Source organism: Terrapene carolina, unplaced genomic scaffold (assembly GCF_002925995.2).
Source record: "Terrapene carolina triunguis isolate 2854851 unplaced genomic scaffold, T_m_triunguis-2.0 Scaffold247, whole genome shotgun sequence".
Taxonomy (NCBI): Eukaryota; Metazoa; Chordata; order Testudines; family Emydidae; genus Terrapene; species Terrapene triunguis.
Window position 1 is genome coordinate 6135099 of NW_020664598.1, and position 15630 is coordinate 6150728.

General features: G+C 45.7%; 1 protein-coding gene across 1 annotated transcript in view; it reads left to right on the top strand.

Annotated features, from left to right (window-relative positions):
- Positions 1 to 14263: 14263 nt before the first annotated feature.
- LARGE1 (LARGE xylosyl- and glucuronyltransferase 1) overlaps positions 14264 to 15630 on the top strand; it is a 358667-nt gene continuing 357300 nt past the window's right edge. Inside the window, exon 1 of the mRNA XM_026657558.1 lies at positions 14264 to 14608. The gene's annotated coding sequence lies outside the window, so the exon portion shown is untranslated. The remainder of the gene's footprint in view (positions 14609 to 15630) is intronic.

The window sequence follows — 15630 nt, forward strand, 5'->3', positions numbered from 1 at the left end:
ACCATAGAGAAATACCCCTTCCGATTAACGTACTCGGATCCTAGGTGGGGTGGTGCCAGAATAGGAATGTGCGTCCCATCTATCGCCCCTCCACAGTTAGGGAACCCCATTTGTGCAAAGCCATCCACTATTTCCTGCACGTTACCCAGAGTCATGGTTCTTCTGAGTAGGATGCGATTAATGGCCTTGCAAACTTGCATCAACACGATTCCAACGGTCGACTTTCCCACTCCAAACTGGTTTGCGACCGACCGGTAGCTGTCTGGAGTTGCCAGCTTCCAGATTGCAATAGCCACCCACTTCTCCACTGGCAGGGCAGCTCTCAATCTCGTGTCCTTGCGCTGCAGGGTGGGGGCAAGCTCCTCACACAGTCCCATGAAAGTGGCTTTTCTCATCCGAAAGTTCTGCAGCCACTGCTCGTCATCCCAGACTTCCATGACGATGTGATCCCACCACTCGGTGCTTGTTTCCCGAGCCCAAAAGCAGCGTTCCACGGTGCTGAGCATGTCCATGAATGCCACAAGCAATTTCGTGTCGTACGCGTTACACGGCTCGATAGCATCGTCGGACTCCTCACCCTCACTCTCACTGTCACTTTGGATCTTAAGGAATAGTTCGACAGCCAAACGTGACGTGCTGGCGAGACTCGTCAGGATACGCCTCAGCAGTTCGGACTCCATTTCCCGCAGACAGATCACGCTGCACAGAAACCGTTGAAAGATGGTGCCAAAGGTGGACGGAAACAAAGGGATTTCTGGGATGCGAAGCGATGCATCATGGGGCATCGGGACAGGACCCAGAATCTCCCGCACCCACGCCCCCTTCCCACAACCCACGGCGCCAGAATGGGAAAAGGTGCTCTGTGGGATAGCTGCCCATAATGCACCGCTCCCAATAGCGCTGCAATTGCCGCAAATGTGGCCATGACAGTGCGCTGGGCAGCTGTCAGTGTGGACAGACTGCAGCGCTTTCCCTGCTCAGCTGCACGAAGTCAGGTTTAACTCACAGCGCTGTACATCTGCAAGTGTAGCCAAGGCCTTTGAAGCCATCCTCCCTGTCTTGAGACCAAATTCTTCAGTCTTTAAGTGAGTAACACATCCATTGACTTTAATGGGAGGTTTTCCTCAGTTAAGGGCTGTCAGCTTTGGTTTTGGTCTTTTCTTTAACTATTACAGGAATGCTCCAAGTTTTTTGCTCCACAGCAGTGAATACATTACATCATAGTAAAAACGCTTAAAATGCTGTGTTCATTGTACACCCTGATAGCAACGTCAAGGCTGCAAGCATACAGCCAGTACTAGTGACAACATCTGTATAGCTGCCAAAAGTCAGGACACATGAGGAAAGGCCTTTATAATGTCGTCCTCTGTATATGTTTTCTCTTTGAAGGAAATTCCATTTATTTAGCCAGTTTCATCAGCTTGGGCTTTAGTATTTCTGGCAGCTTTATTTATCTAAAAGATTGAGGAAAAAGCCCATGGTGTCAAGAAGCAGCTTGACTCTCAGAGTGTTCGAGAAGTATTAAAGTGCGACTGTGAAGAAGTGTTTGGTATTGACAGATCCATTGGCATAGTATTGGAATTGCCTTGTTGCTTGACCTTAGCATCAACTTCCCTGCAAATGCTAATGAGGGTGAAGAGGATTATCCTTTGGCACTGACAGTCTCACTGCTGAGATGAGGTGATCTTTCCTAGTCTTCTGCCAGCAGAGTGAGTCCAGCTCATAGTCACACCTTCTCAAATGCCAGCAAGAACACGGGAAGCTTCTTTGGCATTGACAGGCGCGGATTGGGTTCGACTTAGTGTCGCGCCTCAGCCCTAGCGAAGGAACATTTGGTAAACGAAGAAATAAGGCTAAGTCTACACTTGGAGTTGGGGGTGCGATTCCCAGCTCAAGTGGACATATTCGTACTAGCTGTCATCAAGCTAGTGCACTAAAAAATGTGGTGGCACTGGCAGCTGCGAGCAGCAGCACAGGCTAGCTGCCCCAAGTATGTAGCTATGAGGTCAGGGCAAGTTTATACTCGGAGCGGCTATTCTGTGTTGCTGCTCGCCACTGCCCCTGCTATTGTGGCTACACTGAGGGTTAAAAAAGGAAGGGGATATATTCAATAGCTCTCACTGAAAAAAATAAGGAAATACTAGCTGCTTTGGTCCAAGATATTGCTGGTTTGAACAAAATCATTTAGGCGTCCCTGTAAGTGTCAATTCAAGAAGAATGACTCCATTCAAATGATTTTTTAAGAGTTGCTTTTAGTATGTCAAATATATCTCTAGATTTCTTGCTGTGCAATTGCTGAGACAGCATCCTGGGTTCTGTACTTTGGAACTCTACCCTGAAGTTAATATGCAGTGCTAGACTTGCCTTGGAAAGTCCTAATGTCTTTAACTTTAAAGCAGATGACCTCGTGGCAAAATTTGAAGAGACAAGATATCTCCTGGATGTCTAAATCTCATTGTCCTGCTGTCCCCAATGGAAAGTGTCTATGCTAGTAGCAGACTAGAAACCTTTATTTACTGTTAATACAGAGACGGTTCTTATGCACTATTTCCTTTTCCTGTGTATCCTTTGGTTCCTTCTCCAAAGGCCCAGTTTTGTATTAACCTCTTCCCAGACTTCTGCCATGAAAGGGGATGGTTTTTTGTTTTTTTTCAAATAGCAACAGTACAGCCAACTCCTTTGCTCACACCTAATGAAGGATGAGGGTCCATTTCTGCTACCTTTAAAGGATATAGATTTCCCTTTTTTCCTGCATTTAGAAGGTTCCGTTAATCTCTTTTGGATAATCCTTTTTCTATGGTAGATGTTCGTGTCGGAATATTTTTTGCCTTAACAGGACCGATTCTAGGCTTTGGATTTAGGAGACACAACTTTCACATCAGAATTGCTCTCTCTCATGTGCACACATGCGCGCGTACACACACACACAGAGAAATATCTTCCACTCTGTTAGCATCACAAACAATATTTACCAATTGCCTGGAAGAGATAACAGCTCATCTTCATGATCTAGGTTTCCAAAACTAGTCCAGGGAAGATGTAATAAAAACTGCTGCTGGCTTTCACCTCACTGTTTAAATGTTTTCTTATCAGTTGAGAAGTATCTACTCTTTCCTGTTGAAACTGAACTTCATGGGATCTGTTTTGGAAGCACCCGAACAAAGGGATTCTTTGCAGGGGACAACTTAAGTAAAATGCAGATTCTTTGCCATGCTTGCCATGGGAAGTGGAAGGTAAGGATACTGAAATGGAATCAGAGACAGTTGATACATTTTATACTATAGAAGGGTACAAAGTGAATCCTTGCCAATGACAAATGCCATCATGCAATGCAAAGTTCAAAATGATCCACTGCTATTAAAGGGTGTGACATTACCAGGAATAGATGAACTTATGCACACAAACAGCTCTTTCAGCTTTCTTTGCTCCAAAAGAATAGTTGTGTGTATATTAAGGTTGCTGAATATGTGGCAGCAGAGATATTTCTATGAAGTTCAGGTCACCCGCACTCCAAGAGTTACATGAAGGCCATTTGGGAAGTGTAAAAATGGAAGTCCTTGTCAGAAGTTGTGCGTGGTGAATAGGGATTGTACATAAATGGAGGAAATGGCAAAATACTGTCAGCAAACACAACACATCTAAACATGCCCCTTTTCATCCTTGGGAGCGGCCCAGCACCCCACTGTAATGAATCCACATGAGAACATAGCCTTAATATACTAGATTTCATGGCAGGATGTATGGTGTCTCTCATCCATCTGTTTTTAATTACAAAGACTTCCCCATTTTTGTCTGCATTCTCACCTTAGCCCTGCACAAACTTATGTTTGCTTCACTATAGGCAGTGAAATTATTCTTCTATGATCTTATACAATACATGTTCAAGGGATTCCAGTAGTGCTCCTGTCACCTTATCTGTCTATGAACTCAGATACAGATAGAGAGTACATATGGCACACTTCAAACACACACATTGTGGACACTATAACTGCATTGGTTAGGTAGAAATGGAGCTGATAGACGCAAGACTGGCTGTGACCGATCTTGTTTGGGTGGTGCAGAACCTGACAGCTTAACATTGTTTGCTTACTCATCAGAAGGGCTTTTTCTAGTATCCTGTTTGAAAAGGACATTTGGCTCTGGCACTGACTCGTTTGTCATAGGTATTCTCTGAGCTTATATACCTGGCAGTTATTTCTACTCCCTGGCGGACACGCTCAGTCAGTGATTCAATGAGCCTTCTTTCTCTTAAAGAAGACACAACTCTTTAGCTACAGTAGAGCCAGTATTCTTCTAATTAGCATCCTAGTTTTGAGATCTGTATTGGTAACACTTTCTGAAGGTAATGAAAGTACTCTGAGAACAATTAAACCTTCTATGCATAAAACAGACTATTTTAATGGAAACAAAATGTCCTGTTTTGAGTAGGAATAAGGACCTCAATTCTTGTCTTAGTTGTGGAGGTCGTCCTTAACTAAATCAAATGTTATTTTTAAAACTAAAACTAAGAATTAAACATAGATACACTCTCTGCTTTGTAATATTTCTAGAAAGAGAAGCAGATATTAATTACACAGCAATACAATTCAGTGTTTTCTCAGTGTTTTTGTCTACACTGCAGAACAATAAATGAAGCATCCAAACAGAGGGGAGGTAACAAGGAAACAAAGGACTAAAGTCTGTCCATCATTTGTGGGGGGTGAGGTGAAGAAATCAGGGGGAGCAAGTTATATCTGTTAGAAAAGAAAACGTATTCAAGTACAATTCTTTGCTGGAACACAGATTAAGATATAGGAAGTGAGGGCCTGGTCCAAACCCCATTGAAGTCAATAAGAATCATGCCACTGACTTCAAAGGGAGTTGGGTCAGGCCCTAAAGGCATAAAAGTCAATTTAATCTCCCCTACATAGTTCCATTTCAGAGTCTGCATATTGTTTCCTGTCTTCATGTTTTTCAGAAGTTTCTGTACAGAGAACATATATACCAAAATGGAAAAGTCTTGCTGCTGTACGTTACCCAGAACTTCACTGCAAATAGGATAGAGGTGAAGACCCTTCATCAATAAAATCTTTAACTGCATTCAGCATTTGAAACTTTCTTTATTAAGGGCCCGATCCTGCACCACTGGGGCCACAGGGAGCTCTGCCATTGACTTCAGTAGGTCCAGGATCAAGCCTTTGCTGAGTTTCAGGAATCGTATTAGGAAAAACTAGTAAAATATTGTCTTCTGTTTTAATTCCTTTTCTTGTACAGGAGTCTCTCCCTGACTCAAGTATCTATAAGGGTCCCATTAAAGGGGCACTATCAACCTGAAATCTGATGAATTTCAAGAAATTAGTTTAAAATAGTATCAGATACTACCACTGACCTTCAGCGCCCCTGTCAATTTTTGTAGTTTTACAATTGAATTGTCCTAGTTTAAAAAATGTTGTTCTCTCTCCTATTGCTGTGTAAATAACCTACACACACAGGGGGAAATTAATAAGTGACTCTATTTGGTAGAACCATTTTATATTCACAGTGCTGTTAAATTCACAAAGTAAACAAATTGAGAAAAATATTTGTCTTGCTAATCTTTCAGCAATAGCGAAATGGTGTCCTTTCAAAATACCAGTGGTAACAAATTTACCTTTGTATTAGGGCTGTCAATTACAAATTATTATGGCTGTCAATTAATGGCAGTTAATGCCTGAGATTAATTGTAGGGCTGTCGATTAATCACAGTTAACTCACGCAATTAACTCAAAAAATTAATTGTGATAAAAAAAATTAATCGTGATTAATCGCACTGTTAAACAATAGAATACCAATTGAAATTTATTAAATATTTTTTGATATTTTTCTACATTTTCAAATATATTGATTTCTATTACAACACAGAATACAAAGTGCACAGTTCTCACTTTATATTATTTTTATTACAAATATTTTCACTGTAAACATGATAAACAAAAGAAATAGTATTTTTCAATTCACCTCATACAAGTACTGTAGTTCAATCTCTTTATTGTGAAAGTGTAACTTACAAATGTAGATTTTTTTTTGTTACATAACTGCACTCAAAAACAAAACAATGTAAAACTCTAGAGCCTACAAGTTCACTCAGTCCTACTTCTTGTTCAGCCAATCACTAAGACAAACAAGTTTGTTTACATTTATGGGAGACTGCTTCTTATTTACAATGTCACCTGAAAGTGAGAACTGGCGTTTGCATGGCACATTTGTAGCAAGTGTTGCAAGGTATTTACGTGCCAGATATGCTAAACACTCGTATGCCCCTTCATGCTTCGGCCACCATTCCAGAGGACATGCTTCCATGCTGATGATGCTTGTTAAAAAAATAGTGTGTTACTTAAATTTGTGACTGAACTCCTTGGGGGAGAATTGTGTCTCATGTTCTGTTTTACCCGCATTCTGCATATATTTCAGGTTATAGCAGTCTCAGATGATGACTCAGCACATGTTCGTTTTAAGAACATTCACAGCAGATTTGACAAAACACAAGGTACCAATGTGAGATTTCTAAAAATAGCTACAGCACTCAACCCAAGGTTTAAGAATCTGAAGTGCCTTCCAAAATCTGATCGGGACGGAGTGTGGAACATGCTTTCAGAAGTCTTAAAAAAGCAACACTCCGATGCGAAAACTACAGAACCCAAACCACCAAAAAAAAAAAAGAAAATCAACCTTCTGCTGGGGCATCTGACTCAGATGATGAAAATGAACATACGTCAGTCCACTCTACTTTGGATCGTTATCGAGCAAAACCCGTCATCAGCATGGATACATGTCCTCTGGAATGGTGGTTGAAGCATGAAGGGACTTATGAATCTTTAGCGCATTTGGCACGTAAATATATTGTGACGCCAGCTACAACAGTGCCATGCGAACGCCTGTTCTCACTTTCAGGCGACATTGTAAACAAGAAGCGGGCAGCATTATCTCCTGCAAATGGAAACAAACTTGTAATAAAAAATAAATATAAAGAGAGCACTGTTCCTTTGTATTTTGTGTTGTAATTGAAATCAATATATTTGAAAATGTAGAAAACATCCAAAAATATTTAAATAAATGGTATTCTATTATTGTTTAAGAGCACGATTAATTGCACGATTAATCGCGATTAATTTTTTTAATCGCTTGACAGCCCTACTTTGTATGTAATCAGCAATACTACTGAATTCTGAAAAAAATTAAAGATATTGTAGAAAACTAAATTCATCATTTGCTGCATCTGCATAGCCATTGTCTAACTACTTTCCCTTCGGGATTCTCAGATTTTAAATTCTTGAGTTACACACACCAGTTGGTCCACCGGCCTTGTTTTGCCAGTCATCTTAATTTCCTCAGTCTCCATCCCCATCTTGCCTCTTGTTTTTTTCCACATACTGGTGAGGAATCTCCAGACTTTTCAATTTAATGCCCGCCATGGAGAGCTTAAGCAACAGTGCTTCCAATTTATGATCCAGAAGTGGGAAATTGCTTCCCAGAGTGGATTACATCTTATCTGTTTTCTGTTTGAAAGCTTCCAGCTGTTCTCTAATGGAGAGCTCTCCTGCTGCAAAAGGTAAGGGAGGGGCAGCACATCCTGCAGTAGCTGTAACTGTGTCCAATGCATTGGCAGAGTGGGAACCAGAATCCCAATTTGTAGTAATTATTTTTAGCTGTGTGTTTGGTGTCCACCTCTCCTGCTCCCCCCCTGTCTCTCCCCCCCCAAAAAAATCTGGCCAGGCCCTGCTAAATCAGATTTGAATCTCTCTTCTGTCGGTTCATCTGAGAATACCCTGAGCATTAGATAAAATATGTGAGCATGTAGAGGGCTATACTATCAACCCCTGGTTTAAGAGTAGCTCATGAATTGTCTTGGTTTGCTCATGAAACTTGTATGTCTTGAACATAATGTGACAGTGCTTGTTTCACTGTGTGTTTGAAGCACCAGTTAAATAAACATAATTATAGGCTGGGCTGATCACACTGTATCCCTGTCTCATGCAGTGCAAAAGATGGACCTGCTCTAGGAATGAATCAGGGTTGCATAATGAAAGAGACTATTGTCTGTAGGTCCTCTGCCTGATTAGTTGCAGAAGTAGGAAGGTGTGTACTATTTTCAGGACTCGGACAGGCAGGTCTAGGCCTGACCAAAACTAACTGCCCTCCCCTTCAACTAAGGGGAGGAACCACTAAGTCCAGGATCCAGTTGATTATGGAGGACACCGAGCAGAGAACCCCCAGCAGCACCCACTGCTCCTCAAAGGAGTCCCAGAAGTCAGTGATCACTGACCAGAGGAACTCTGCCTGAAGACATGAGCAGACAAGGAACCAGAAATAGGCCCGGCAGTTGCAGAGGATCCATACCCCCGTTCCAGCTTCCTCCTCCTGGAATGATGGGTGGCCATCTTGGCCAGCATCAGGAGGAGGCTGATGAGGAGGTATTGCAACTTTGTGGGGCCGCAGATGGGGTGTGCAAGGATCAGGAGGTGCCAGGAAATGTGAAGTCAGAACCTCCATACGTGATTCTGGAGGAGCCAGAAGAGGGGCTGCAACCTGACACACTCTACGTAGATGTGTGACAGGGTCTCCCTGTTGCCACAGACGGGACAGGTGCTGTGGGAGTTCTCATGACTCTGTGCTTATAGCTTCATGAAGGAGCCACAACTAATATCCCCAGAGGGCAATGGGCTGAGAGCTGAGTACAGACTGGCCCACTGGGATTCCTCACCCTCCTTATGTGGTAGCAGATCCCACCACTGGGTGTTGTGGTGGGACACAACTGTGAGGAAGTGGATGGTGTGAAGCACAAGTGCATACAGATGTTCTCTGGGTGTGGTTTGAAGGCAGACTGGCTGAATGTTATGCAGCCGGCTCAGGTTGCATGTTGGGGGCAGCCAGGGAGGCTTGCGAGGCAGGGGGCCTATGATGAGTTCCAGAGGACTGGGGTGAGGGATGGTCAGGAAGCGCTCTCCCACAGGACCCACTTGAAGAAAGTGAAAGAAGCAGTAGGCAAGGCTGCTGTCACCTCCTGGAGCACACAACGGGTAGAAAGGTGTAGACCTATTGTGGGTACCGGAGACCGTAGGCTTAAGCCCACTAATAGCTGAAGGCCCTCCCCCTTAGCTGGGGGAAGGGGCCAGTGGACCCAAGTCACAACTGAATGTTGGGGACAACAAATAAAAAAAAGGGACAAGAGTGAAAGTCATAAGGTAAAAATCAGGGAACTGGAAGGAGAAACTGAGTGGAGAACCTCTGACAGTACCCACTGCTCCTCAAAGGTATTCAAGGAGGTAGTGGACAAAGGAACTCTGCTCAGAGGCATGATCAAACAGGGGATCAGAAGTAGGCCCCACAGTCGCAGAGCAACCCCCTCGCCCGTCCAGCTTCCTCTTCCTGGTATGATGGTTGGCCATCTTGGCCAGCACCAGGAGGGTGATGAGAAGGTCTCATAAATTAATGGGGCTGCAGATAGGGTGTGTGAAAATCATGAGGTGCAGGGAGAAGTGCAACCAGAACCTCTTACTGAGGTTCTGGAGGAGCCGGAAGAGGGGCTGCAACGTGGCGCAATCTACATAGATGTGCACCAGGGTCTCCCTCTCACCACAGAAAGGATTGGTGTTGGGGAGTTCATGAACCACACTAGGTACAGGCCCATGCTCATGGATGAACTGCCAGCTGATATCCCCTGCGGATCATGGGACCAGAATGGAGTACAGGCTGGCTAACCAAGGTTCCTCGCCCTCCTTAGATGGCAACAGGTCCTGCCACTTGCTGTTAGGGTGGGACACAAAGAGGAGGAAGTGGACGATATGAAGCATGAGCACATACAGATGTTCTCTGGACCCGGTTCAGAGGCAAATAGGCTGGATATTGCGCAGCTGGCTCTGGTGGCATGTCAGGGCAGCCTGGGAGGCTTGCTAGTTAGGAGCCCGATGACATGTTCCAGAGGCCAGAGTTGAGGGGTAGGCAGGGAGCACCCTCACACAGGTCCCTCTTGAGGAAAGTGAGAGAAGCAGGAGGCAAGTCTGCTGTCACCTCTAGGAGCACATGACAGGGGTAGGAAGGTTTGTAGTGAATAAGGCAGGGGATTGTGGGAAGAGAGACGATGGTCTCATGGTTAAGGCAGTTGAAAGCAGACCTGGAGAATTGGATTATATCCCTGTCTCTGACACAGATTTCCTATGGATTGCTGGGCAAGTCACTTAAACCAAACTTTTCAGAGCTGGTCACTAAGGATATGTGTACACTGCAATTAAACACCCACAGCTGGCCCACGTCAGCTGACTTGGACTCATGGGGCTCATGCTACATGTCTGTATAATTGCGGTGTAGATTTTCCAGCTCAGGCTGGAGCCTGGGCTCTGGGACCCCACAAGCCTGAGCCCAAACATCTACATCATAATTAAACAGGCCCATAGCCCAAGCCCCATGAGCCCGAGCTAGCTGACACAGGCCAGCTGTGAGTGTTTAACTGCAGTGTAGACATACCCTACACCAGTGTGGTCCTAATTTCTGAGTGCCCGATATGAGACCCTGTGTTCTGCCTTGCAGAAGCACTGAGCATTCACAGCTGCAGTTGAAGTCAATGGGAGCTGTACTTTGAACATACAAAGTGCTCTATAAAAATCAGGATTTTGGTAGCTCCATTGGGGAGCCACAGTTAGTGAACACTGTTGACCTTAATCTCAGTGTGTCTCAGCTCCCCATCTGTAAAATGGGGATAATACCACCCTCTCATCCCACACAAGTGTTGTGAAAATAAATTCATTGATGTTTGTGAAGCACTCAAATACTATAGTGATGAGCACCACAGAAAAGCCTATGAAGAAATTAATAATTCTATCTTCAGAGCAGGGTTGGAATAATGTGCAATAAATAAGGCCTGGGACCACACATTGAACAATGAAGAGAAACAAAATATTGAATAGCTGCCCATTAAGTGAGCACCGTCCTTTCTATACACTGAATGAGGCAAGAGTCTTGTGGAAAATAGCATGTGATCACGTAATTAAAGACCGTATCATAATGCCTATACACAACTAAGGTTGCAAGATAATCTTCATTTCCTCCTAATTTATGAGTGCTTGACTCTGAAACTATAATAATCTTCTTTTAACATAGCTTTTTGCATGTAATAAAATGTATATGGTTGTTTTTAAAGCATACATTTGGTAGCTATTGAGCTGTCCCATAATTCACTAGATACAATATACCATTTTTCACTCATCCACTGATGGTGTTCTCTTTTTCTTAAGCTCTACTGGCAGTTCATTTCAGCCAGAGTGATGAAGAAAGGGCAAACCCTTGAGAGAAATTCATATGTGCTTTAACTCTAGTAAAAAGGACTTCAATGGAGTTATATCCGGGATGAATTTGGCCCCTTATGCCTATTGCTTCATTCTTAATTTCCTCCAGTACCTCCAGCAGAGACACACTGTATTTAGATGTTATCATGAATAACAGATAAATGGAAAAGAGATTTTAGTTTTCTTGGTCAAAACCTAACTAATCTGTAAATATTTTAGGGCTTGTCTACACACAGAATTTGTACCACTTTAACTATACTGGTGTAACTAAAGCAGTACAACCTCCCACACCCGAGTGTGAACGCCATTATACTGGTCCTGCAGGAATTGTTCAGCATCTTGAAGGACCAAACCCTTAAAGATTGCTGGTCTGCATGGCAAAGTGTGAGACACAATATGCATCTGTTGATAATTCCAGTAATAGGTATGTGACCTTGTTTTATTAATAATTTAACAGTGTTCAGAACTGCCTATTTCCTCCTCCATACATCCCCAGCAATTTTCTTTCATCACACCTGTCAACGTAGTTTCAATCCTACAGCCAGGAAAGAAAATACAGAGACACATGTTATTCATGATGGCTGCTGATCCTTTAGCTTCACCCAGGAGTATGGGCAGAGTAACTTATATAGGTCAGTCATTTGTGAGTTCTCTTTGCTCCTGAGAATAATAGCTATTATAACAGAGCTCATCCAGCATGTCATATATAGTATCTCCAAATCATCATTTCTGGGTAGAATTCAGTCGCTTTTACAGATACACACAGATATACTTTTCAAATTACTTTCCTGGGTGTCATTACATGTCAAACATCACAGTCAATGACACTTAAAACGATATCACTGGCACGTTCAACTTCATGATTTACTTCAGTTCATCTGATATAATTCTGATTCTGAAGCACCAGGCAGTGGGCAGTGCTGAAGCATCAGGCACTGGGCAGATTTCTTTTAACCTGTCATAAAACAATCTTTGAATAAGACCTGGTGTTTAAATAGTTGATAAAACAGAACAAATTAACAGCGGAAGTATCTGTTGTAGAATGACATTTTCCAAAGATGTCATTTCCTCCCGTTAATATTCTGTTATTGCCTTGGAAAACTAAAGCAATGAATGTTGAATTGTGTCCATATTATTGCTACCCATGATTATTTAGATTATTATTCATAGCGTGTGTATGCTTTTCTTCTCTTTATGTGGATGGTTGTACTAACCTCTAAAAACTGAAAGGGTTTTTTATTTTTAAATAAAATTGTGTATACTTATTTTTACATTTTGCTCCAGGGCTTTACAGTTTCTGCTCTGATTATACTTTTGCCTTGCCAATTTCAGATCCTCCCTCCTCCCCCACAGTTTATCATACACTCCCTTCTTAACACGCTAATTTATTACGATAATCAATTCGACAAAACCATTAATGAAGTGAAATGAAAGCAACGAATAAAAATAAAGTGTAAATGCTAGTTCCATGTCTGTGGGGAGAAAGGAGAGAAAGAAAGCCCGCACTTTTATCACTTGGTTCTCAGCCGTTTCCAGAATGCAGCAAAACATCCCAGAGACAAATTCTGCCGCATTTCAGCTAAAAGACGTGATATTACATTTTGATATGTTAATGGCACCAGGAAATTAGATATTATTTTATTATACTAAAAGTTGACATTTGAATGGCATTAGAAATATTAGATGCTATTGGGTTTCCCTGAAACATACACACAACATGTAATCAGCACCTGTGGGGCATGGGATGGGATTAATCCCAGAGTCAGTGGAGGAGTGAGGAAAAAGGACCACAGTAGACCGAGGAGTTGGCTCTGGCTATATCGCTGACACTGTAAGTACTGTTCAGTTCTTATCCTTTAGGATGATTACTTGGTGACTCCTCTTTCTTCCCCCCTCTTACCACGGTGCTTCCCTGTCCAACGCGGGGCTTTGCAGCAGCTCGCTGGTTTTAACGCTCTCTCTCAGGTGAAATGCTTAGCGTACCAGATATTATAACAACACCCAGCTTGTGGTTTGCAGCCCGTTGCCCTGCACGGAGTGGGGAGTGAAGCCCAGGCGGGGGCTGCTGGGACTAGCTTCCTACGGGGATCAGAAGGAGACTTTCCAGAGGGCAATGGAGGGCGCCCCCCACCAGCCAGAGCCTCCGCGGGGCAGCGGGGTTTGTGTGAACGCCTGGCTCCCCGAGCCCAGGTGGAGCCGGCCCTTTCCCGAGGCTGCCGAGGAGGGGGAGGGACTCTGCAGCAGGGGGCTGCTCCTGGTTGGGCCCTCGCCGCCTGTCACTGGGCGGCGTGTCAGCGGGCTGGCCCCGCCTCGGCTCCGGCTGCTCTCAGCCCTTCGCTGCACAGACATGACACAGACACACAGTCACTGCAGCTGCCGCTGAGCCCGGGGCGCGCGGCGGCGGCGGGCAGCCTGGCACCGGGAGCCGCACCGCCAGAGGGGGCAGCCTGGCACCGGACCCGCGGGGAGGCGGCAGCGGGGGCAGCCTGGCACGGAGACCCGCAGGGGGCAGCCTGGCACCGGGAGCCGGAGAGAGCCGGCGGGGGCAGCCTGGCAGCAGCGGGACCCGGCGGGGACAGCCTGGCAGCAGCGGGACCCAGCCGGGCAACGCGAGCAGGCACTGAGCGAGCCCGGGCGGAGCGTCGCGCCCGGCAGCCGCTGAGGCCGGGCCAGCAGCAGCGGGAGCGGCGCCGGAGGAGCCTTCCCAGCCCGGCTCCTCGCTGCCCGTGACCTTCCCGGGGCTCCCCGCCGCCTCCCAGGCCGGGGCAGGGCCTCCTCTCCCCGCGGAGCTTGTCTGCAGGCCCCGGGGAGGGGGCAGGAGGCCGGACCGGAGCCCCCGCCTCCGGGTCCCGCTGGCCGCCGGGCCGGGCCTGTGCACAGCGCGCATCGCCGCCGGGGACTGGCGAGGGGGGCGGCGGGCTGCATCCCAGGGCAGCATGGAGGAGCGAGCGGGCAGGCCCTGAAGAGAGAGCCGGGCAGGCAGGAGAGGAGGGAACCGTCGGCTCCGCTTCTCGGAGGGAGAGGGGACCCCCCTCCTGGCTGCTCCCGCGTCCCATGAAGAGCAGGGAAACCGGCGCCTCCCTTGTCTGGAGAGACCCCCCCGGTGCGCCGGGTTGCAGGGGCTGAACGGGACCCGCCTCCCCGCAGCAGAGGAGGAAAAGCTTCATTGTGCTGTGGGCAGGAGCGGGGACTGTGTCCGCTTCCTGCCTGCCCCTGTGTCCGCACCCGTCCCGAGGGGCAAGGAGAGAGCCCGCGAGCCCGGCATCCACCTTCTGCACAGCCCCCTGCTTCTCCGCAGCCGCGCCGAGAAGGTAAGGTGCTGAGCTGGGTCCCTGCTGCTGCTTTAGAGACAAATGCTTTGTTAAATGGGGAGAGGGAGGGATAAAGAAAGAAATCGTGGGTGTCTCACCACCTCTCCCGCCCCCCTCTCAAGCCAGCATGACAAATAAAGGCCGGGGGGTATTGTTTTCGATCCTGGACTTTAATCCCCATCAAATCTGGCGCCGACCAGATGCTCAAACCGGGATACCTTTCGGAAAGCGCATTCCAGGCACAGATCCCCTCCCTTTGCCTTACCTGAAGAAAGGTTCCCTCATCTGGCTTAGCACTTAAGTCCGCTGGCCAAGACCTGAGCAAGGAGTTTCCTTGCATCAACTCCTGGTGGGACTATTTTCATTTGTTGTCCCCTCTCCTCTCTCTCGTGTCTTGCCCCGTACTTACAAAAGTCAGAAAGGTGGCCGTTGCCAATTGTACTGTTGGGCTTCTGCCTTTTGGCACGGAGCGGTTTCCTTAAAGTCACAGGAGCCCACTAGTGGAGTTGGAGAAACAGGTGAGAGACTTTTTTTGGGGGGGGGGGGAGTTGGGAGAAGAGGGAAGGGTGTTGCAAGTGGGCTTTGAGTAAAACTTCTATTCTGTTGTATGCCAGTCTCTCCATAGCTCAGTATGTGTCTGTAAGAACTTTCTACACCTCAACTATTTTGCAAGGTAGACTTCAGTTTGGAGGGCTAGCAGGTAGACTGAGTGGGGCTCACACAATACAGCGTTCACTGTATAGGAAGTGGGGGCTGAGAGAGAGAAAAAAAACATGCCTTTAGTGTATTAGACAAGGCAGATAATTCAATGTCTTTTTACTGTGCCATCAAATAGCTTAAAATATTCATGCCTGTGTCCAGGAAGGTCACTTTAACACCTGAAGAAGAGATCTTTTTGGCTGGTTTGATATAATTGATTAAGTTCATTATCAGCCTTGTCCACTTCTTCTGGAGGATCAATAGGCTTTAAACAACTTCCATCTATCTACATTTATTAAATAGTCACTTACTTCTGATAGACA